This window comes from Bubalus bubalis, chromosome 18, assembly GCF_019923935.1.
Source record: "Bubalus bubalis isolate 160015118507 breed Murrah chromosome 18, NDDB_SH_1, whole genome shotgun sequence".
NCBI classification, from domain to species: domain Eukaryota; kingdom Metazoa; phylum Chordata; class Mammalia; order Artiodactyla; family Bovidae; genus Bubalus; species Bubalus bubalis.
The window spans coordinates 49,649,222-49,656,535 of NC_059174.1; positions in this window are offsets into that span (position 1 = coordinate 49,649,222).

Genomic DNA, 7,314 nt, shown 5'->3' on the forward strand with positions numbered 1-7,314 from the left:
CTGTGTCCACTTGTCGTGGCCTGGGTCTGGCTTTCCACCTCTCTCTGTCTCTCCTCTTTAGAAGGTTGGTGGCAGTCTCTTTCTTGCAATGTTAGGCAAACTTCTTGAGGACCCAAAACTCTGATCCCAGCAGTTGAGTCAGACTCCTCCAACCCAGTGTCCTTTGATCTCTTGAAGAGGTGGGACCTGTACTTTCCTGAACTTGGAGAGAGGCCACCATGAACTTTCCTCAACCCAGGTCCTGGGTTCTGCTGTGCTGTGTGAACTGGCACTGAACTTGGGTCCTTATTCCAGGCCCAGGAATCACTGATGGGGAGACATGAAATGCTTTACATAGAGGAAATCACCTGATCCTCACTCAGTTAATGGAGTGAATCACAGAGAGGTTAAGATCTTGCCCAAAGTCACACAGCCATCCTGTGGTAGCCTCAGGAGTCAAACCCAGACAGTCTAGCTCCAGAGTCTGTTCTTCCAACCATTTGACTAGGCTGCCTTTCTGAGAGAGAGGCAGAGATGCAGAGTGAGATAACAGACAGAGAGAAGCAGAATGAAAAAGAAACAGAAAGGGTGAGAGGCAGAAGAGGGCAGAATGTTCTAAGGGAACGAGTTCTCTGGGTAAGTAAGCAAGGGAAAATCTTGGTTAAACAAACTGCTTTCTTTCCTACAGGACTTCTTAGAGCCCTTAGATTGCTAACATGAGCTGTCAATAACTCATCAAGAGGGGAGGGGACTTGACAGGAGCTCCCAGTCTATTTGGAGGACACATCACAATCTCTTGGGCAAGTGTCTGCTGCTCTTTGAGCTTCGGGTTTGCTCATCAGGCAAATGTGGATATACCTAGCCTATAGGATATTTATGAGAATGAAAATGAGACCAAATGTGCAGGGGGCCTGGCCCATAGTAAGTGTTCTATGAATGCACTGTGGCCACAGAGAGAGACACGGAGACTCAGAGACCAAGACTGAGGAAGGCAGAGAGACAGACCCAGAAAGAGAGACTTGAGACATGACTGAGAGAGACACCCAAGACAAGGCTATGGTGAGACCTCAAAGGACACAGCAAACATTTACTCACTCACTCAGTAAGCAATTATTGGGTACCTACTGTGTGCCAGGCCCTGTTTTAGGCACTGGGGACACAGCAGTGAACAAAACATGGATATCGTCGCTCTCACAGAGCTTACATTCTAGCAGGAGGGTCAGATAACAATAAAATGGTGATACACTCAGTAAATTCACATAGTGACAGGTAATACACAGGCATCAAGCCCTGGGCTGTCCTTCCTGGTTGTCTTATCACCTGTGCACATTCTGTTTGATCAGCATCCACCTACACTGGGTACATGGTAGTTTGATAATCACCCTGGGAGTCTGACAAGTTTTATTGTCAGGAAAGAGGCACAAAGGTGGAAATGCTTATACCTGAGATTGTGAAATGACAGGTATGGCCAAGAGGCAGGCACAGAGATAATGAGACATGATGAGGGAAACACAGAAGCCCGGAGACAGAAGGACAGAAAGACAGACATGAACATGGGAGAAATGAAGGCACTTGTTGTTGTACTTGTTTAGTTCCTGAGTCATGTCCACCTCTTTGCGACCCCACAGGCTCTAGCCCTCCAGACTTCTCTGTCCATGGGATTCTCCTGGTAAGAACACTGGAGTGGGTTGCCATTCCCTTCTCCAGGGGATCTTCCCGGCAAAGGGATCAAACCCATGTCTCCCGCATTGGCAGGCGGGTTCTTTACCACGGAGCCACCAGGGAAGCCCTAAATGAAGGCACACTAAGAGACAGCAAAGGACAGACGTGTATCCTGAGAGAACTGGTGAGAAGCTGAGGAGACTAGAGAGGGAACTAGCGAGGGGACTAGTGACGGGACTAGTGAGGGGCTGAAGGAGGGGCTCTGGGCTGAGGGAACCTACAAGGGGCTCGGAGAACTAGCGAGGAGCTGATGGAACTGGTGAGATTCTGAAGGGAAAGTCAGGGGCTGCCTGAGGCAGATTGAGAGGCTGAGGGTAAAGCAAGGTGACACTCAGGATCAGAGACATAGGAACACAGAGACACAGAGAGACCCAGAAAAGAGGGCAACACCGTGTGATGGGGACCCAGGGCAGCCACAGCGACAACCTCCTGTCCAGAGACCACGATGGACAGACAGATGGGTGGTGGTCTCTCGGGCCACACCCTGTCGCCACAGCTGAGGGCCTGGCAGGGGCCAGTGTTCATGGGGAGCCTGGGCCCAATGCCCATGGTCATCGCTGTGTGGCTACCAGGCAGTGTGAGGCCCTGCTGGAGAAGTGGATGCCTTCACTGGGCACACTGGGCACAGCCATCGCCCAGAGGACCCCACGGGTCAGTGGTGAGGTGGGGGCGCCCGGCTTAGGGGTCACTTCACACCCAGCAGGCCGCCTGCAAGATGCAGCTCAGCCCAGTCGTTAAGTTAGGGCTCAGGCCCTAGAGTCAGAGGTTGTCGTTGTTTAGTCGCTCAGTCATGTTCAACTCTTTACGACCCCCGAGACTGAGGCATGCCAGGCTTCTCTGTCCTTCACCATCTCCCAGAGTTTGCTCAAACTCATGTCCATTGAGTCGGGGATGCCATCCAACCATCTCATCCTCTGTCATCCCCTTCTCCTCCTGGCTTCAGTTGTTCCCAGGATCAGGGTCTTTTCTAATGAGTTGGCTCTTCGTGTCAGGAGCCAGAGGACCCGAGTTCAAACCCCAGCCCCACCAGCACTGTCTATATGCTGGCTGGTTCTCGAACCCCTCTGTGCCTCTCTTCCCTCACCTGTAAAATGGGGATAATGTCCAACCCCATCCCCAGGGATGTTGTGAGAGTTCAGTCAGGTGTTATACCTACACTTGTTATATACCCTGGTGGTCCAGTGGCTAAGACTCTGCACCGCCAATGCAGGGGGCCCAGGTTCCATCCCTGGTCAGGGAACGAGATCCCACATTTCGCAACTAACGATCCCCCATGCTGCAAACTAAAGATTCTGCGTGCCACCACTAAGACCCAGCACAGCCAAATAAATAAAAAGTAGAAATACTTTTTAAAAAAGAAAAAGCAACGTAGATAGATTCTAGCACTTAATACCCATTACACACTTGTTTTCCTGCTAACGTCAATTGATACATCGAGAGGTTTGCTCCAAATCCTCTTTTGCCCATTCACACGTGAAGGTGCACAATGGTTTCAGAATAATGCTTTTAACTGCATAAGGTTAAATTCCTTAAAGAAGCCAAGCACACGGTGTGGCTGAGTCCCTTTGCTGTCCACCTGTTAAATTATTATTAACAACTTCATTGTTAATTGACTATGTGCTACGCTTAGTCGCTCAGTCGTGTCCGACTCTTTGCGACCCCGTGGACAGTAGCCTGCCAGGCTCCTCTGTCCATGGGGATTCTCCAGGGAAGAATACTGGAATGGGTTGCCATGCCCTCCTGGTTATTTGGCTATACCCCAATACAAAATAAAGTTCAAAAGAAAAAAAAAGGCACTTTTTAGGATATCTAATATTCTTTGTATACCATTATAAAGTCTTTTTAGCATAAATAAATGTCAAACCAGAAAAAGAAGAAGTCAATCACACAAAGTCACACATTGCACATGATTCCATTTACATGAAATATCCGGAACTGGCAAATCTGTGGACACAGCAAGCAGATCAGTGGTTGGCAGAGACTATGGGAGGAGAGAATGGGCTGTGCCTACCTAATATATACAGGGTTTTCCTTTGGGGTGATGAGAAGGTTCTGGAACTAGACAGTGGTATGGTTTTACAACATCGTGTGTGTACTTAATGCACTCAATTGTACTTTTAAAAATAGTAAATCTCATGTTATATTTGCTTTACCATGATAAAAAAAAAACCTTAATTCATAAGATCCCTATAAAAATCAATTTTATTAAAAGTCAAAAATAAACCAAATGTGTGATATAGTGCATTCTTCTCAGAAACGTGTTCAAAAACAAAGTCTAGTGGCATCATCTTAGACTGGTGACGAGTCTAAATGATATTTCCAGAGCTGCAATTGAAACGTGCTGTGAAAATATCTGTGGTTTCTGGGGACTTCCCTGATGGTCCAGTGGTTAGGACTGCAGCAGGATTGCAGCAGGATTGAATGGGTTCCATTCCAGGTCGGGGAAATAAGATCCCAAATGTTGCAGGGTGTGGCCAAAAAGAAAAGAAAATGTCTGGTTTCCACTAGTGACAAAGCCACTGTTACTGCTGACATGACTGCAGTCTGCCTTCATAATTGGGAAAAAGGCTAAATTTCAGAATGAGTTTAGTGAAAAAGATGCAATTTTTGTTTTCCATCCAAGTTCCTGGGGCCCCTGAAATCTAGGGGTGCCTGGACCTCAATTAAAGACTTCCAGGTCTAGAGGCTTCAAATCTAGACCCTGGAGTCCTGTAAGCCTGGATTTCAACATTGTCTCTGGCACATATTAGCTTTAACAAGTGACTGTCCTCCCTAGGCCTCCATTTTGTCATCTGTAAAATGGGGAATTTTTATTTTTTTCCTCATCATTTTTAAAATTCATTTATTTTCAATGGAAGGATAATTGCTTTACAATATTGTGTTGATTTCCACCATACATCAACATGAATCAGCCATAGATATACCTATGTCCCCTCCCGCTTGAACCTCCCTCCCACCTCCCACCCCCATCTCACCCCTCTAGGTTGTTACAGAGCCCAGGTTTGAGTTCCCCGAGTCATAGAGCAAATTCCCAATGGCTATCTATTTTACATGTGGTAGTGTATATTCTTCCTTGCTACTCTCTCCATTCACCCCACCCTCACCTTTCTCTTCCCACCCCCACGTCTCCAAGTCCATTTCTATGTCTGCATCACCACTGCCGCCCTACAGACAGATTCATCAGTACCATCTTTCTAGATTCCATATATATGCGTCAGTATGCGACATTTGTTTTTCTCTTTCTGACTTACTTCACTCTGTATAATAGGCTCTAAGTTCATCCACCTCATTAGAACTGACTCAAATGCATTCCTTTTATGAGTGAGTAATATTCCTAAAATGGGGCATTTTAAAATTGTTTATACACACTACATCAAGAATGTGGCTACTCAATGAATCACACAGGTCACACAGCACAGTAGGAACCATGACCTGGGGTCAGGAAAGTCCATGGTGGCACCTCTCCAAGGTCAGGAAAGTGCATGTTTCACCCCTGTGTTGAAATGCACCACAATAAGACCAACAGGAAACAAAGGTCAGGAAGCAGAAGAGTCTACGATATGTAACTCCCAGTCCCTGTAGGGCACAGATTGAATGTGTCTGGTGTTTCCAGTGCCCAGTTGGGTGTTTGGATCATGGCAGGGGCCCAGAAGAATATTATGACATGAATAACAATTTTCTGGGGTTTAACTGTGTCACCCCCAAAATTGATACATTGAAGTCCGACTCAATGGACATGAGTTTGAGTAAATGGGAGCTGGTGATGGACAGGGAGACCTGGTGTGCTGCGGTCCGTGGGGTCACAAAGAGTCGGACATGACTGAGAGATCGAACTGAACTGAATTGAAGCCTTAACCCCCAGTACCTCAGCATGTGACCTTATTTGAAGATGCATTCATTCATTGCAAATGTAATCAAGTTAAAAAGAGGTCCTTAGTGTGGGCCCCAATCTGGCTCAACTGGTGTCTTTATGAAAGGGGTAGTTCAGGACACAGACATATCCCAGGGAAATACCATGGGAAGATGAAGGCAGAGATCACGGTGATGCTTCTAGAAGTCAGGGAACATCAAAGATGGCCAGCAAACCACCAGACACGAGGGGAGAGGCCTGGAATAGATTCTCTCCCATGGCTTTTAGAAGGAATCAACTCTGATGACTCCATGATCCTTGTTACAGCAGACTTAGCAAACTAATATAGACTGGGATGACCCCAGATGGAAAGTCACATGATATATCAGTTTCCTATGGCTGATATAAAAAACGATCACAAACTCAGTGCCTTCAAATAACACAAACATATTATCTTATAGCTTATTTATTTATTTAGCTGTATCATCTTACAGCTTTTTAATTTATTCTTATTATCTTACACGTCTTCAGTTTCTAGATGCTGCATCTTTTGGTTCATAGCCCCTTCCTCAGTTTTCAAAACCAGGAGCGTAGCATCTTCTTTCTTCTCTGACCTCTGCCACTGTCCTTAAATCTTCTCTGTGTCTGATCTTTCTGCCTCTTTCCTTTTTTTTTCCCCCAGGGGGACACACCATATGGCTTGCAGGATCTTAGTTTCCCAACCAGGGATAGAACCTGTGCCTCCTGCAGTGGAAGCATGGAGTCCCAGCCACTGGACCACCAGAGAATTTGCTCTGCCTCCCTCTTATAAAAACTCTTACTGTTACATTGGGTCCATCCAGATAATCCAGGTTAATCTCCCCACCTCAAGATCCTTAATGTCATCCCATCTGCAAAGCCCCCTATGCAATGAAAGATATTTTAACATATTCTCAGGTTGTAAAGATTAGGATACAGAGATCCTTGGCACAAGGTGGGGAGATACTACACAGGACTTTGCAGGCTGGGTCCATGGGAAGTGACCCTGAGATGGACATTCATGCATAAGACCCCTGTTGGTTCTCATCACCAACTCAATGGACATGAATGTGAGCAAACTCCAGGAGACAGTGAAAGACAGGGAAGCCTGGCATGCTGCAGTCCATGGGGTCACAAAGAGTCAGACACAACTTAGCGACTGAACAACAACAACAAATTCCTGAGGAAGGACCTAGGAGCCGTGGAATGGCTTTGAGCAGGAGAGTGAGATGGTCAGATGTGTGCTTGGAAGGGATCGCGCTCTGGCTACCAAGTGGAGAGTGGCTAGGAGAACAGCTTGCCTCTCTTGACCTTGGCACAGATACATCCTTCCACCCTACCTTCCTGATTTGCTGCTTGGTCTCCAACATCATCTGTTCCATGATCTTTGACCATTGTTTTGACTCCCAGGATGAAGACTTCCTAGGGCTGCTTGCTGAAAACCTGCAGCAGGTGGACAATTTTTGGGTGAAGGTGCCTGCTGAAGCCACCCCAACCCCAATCGCACAGCCCTTCCTCCAAAGTCTCTTTTTTCAGTTCAAACGTCTGCCAACATAAATAAGCCTGTATGCATGTTCAGCTCTTGGTTGGATACTGGAGACACACCAGGAGCCAGATATACCTAGCTGTGTCATCATGGGGCCACAGTCCAGTGGGGTAGACAGACATGTCACCAAACCTGATAGCCCAGAGAGATCAGGACCATGACAGATTTAACAATCATTCAGTCCATGCTCACTGAACCT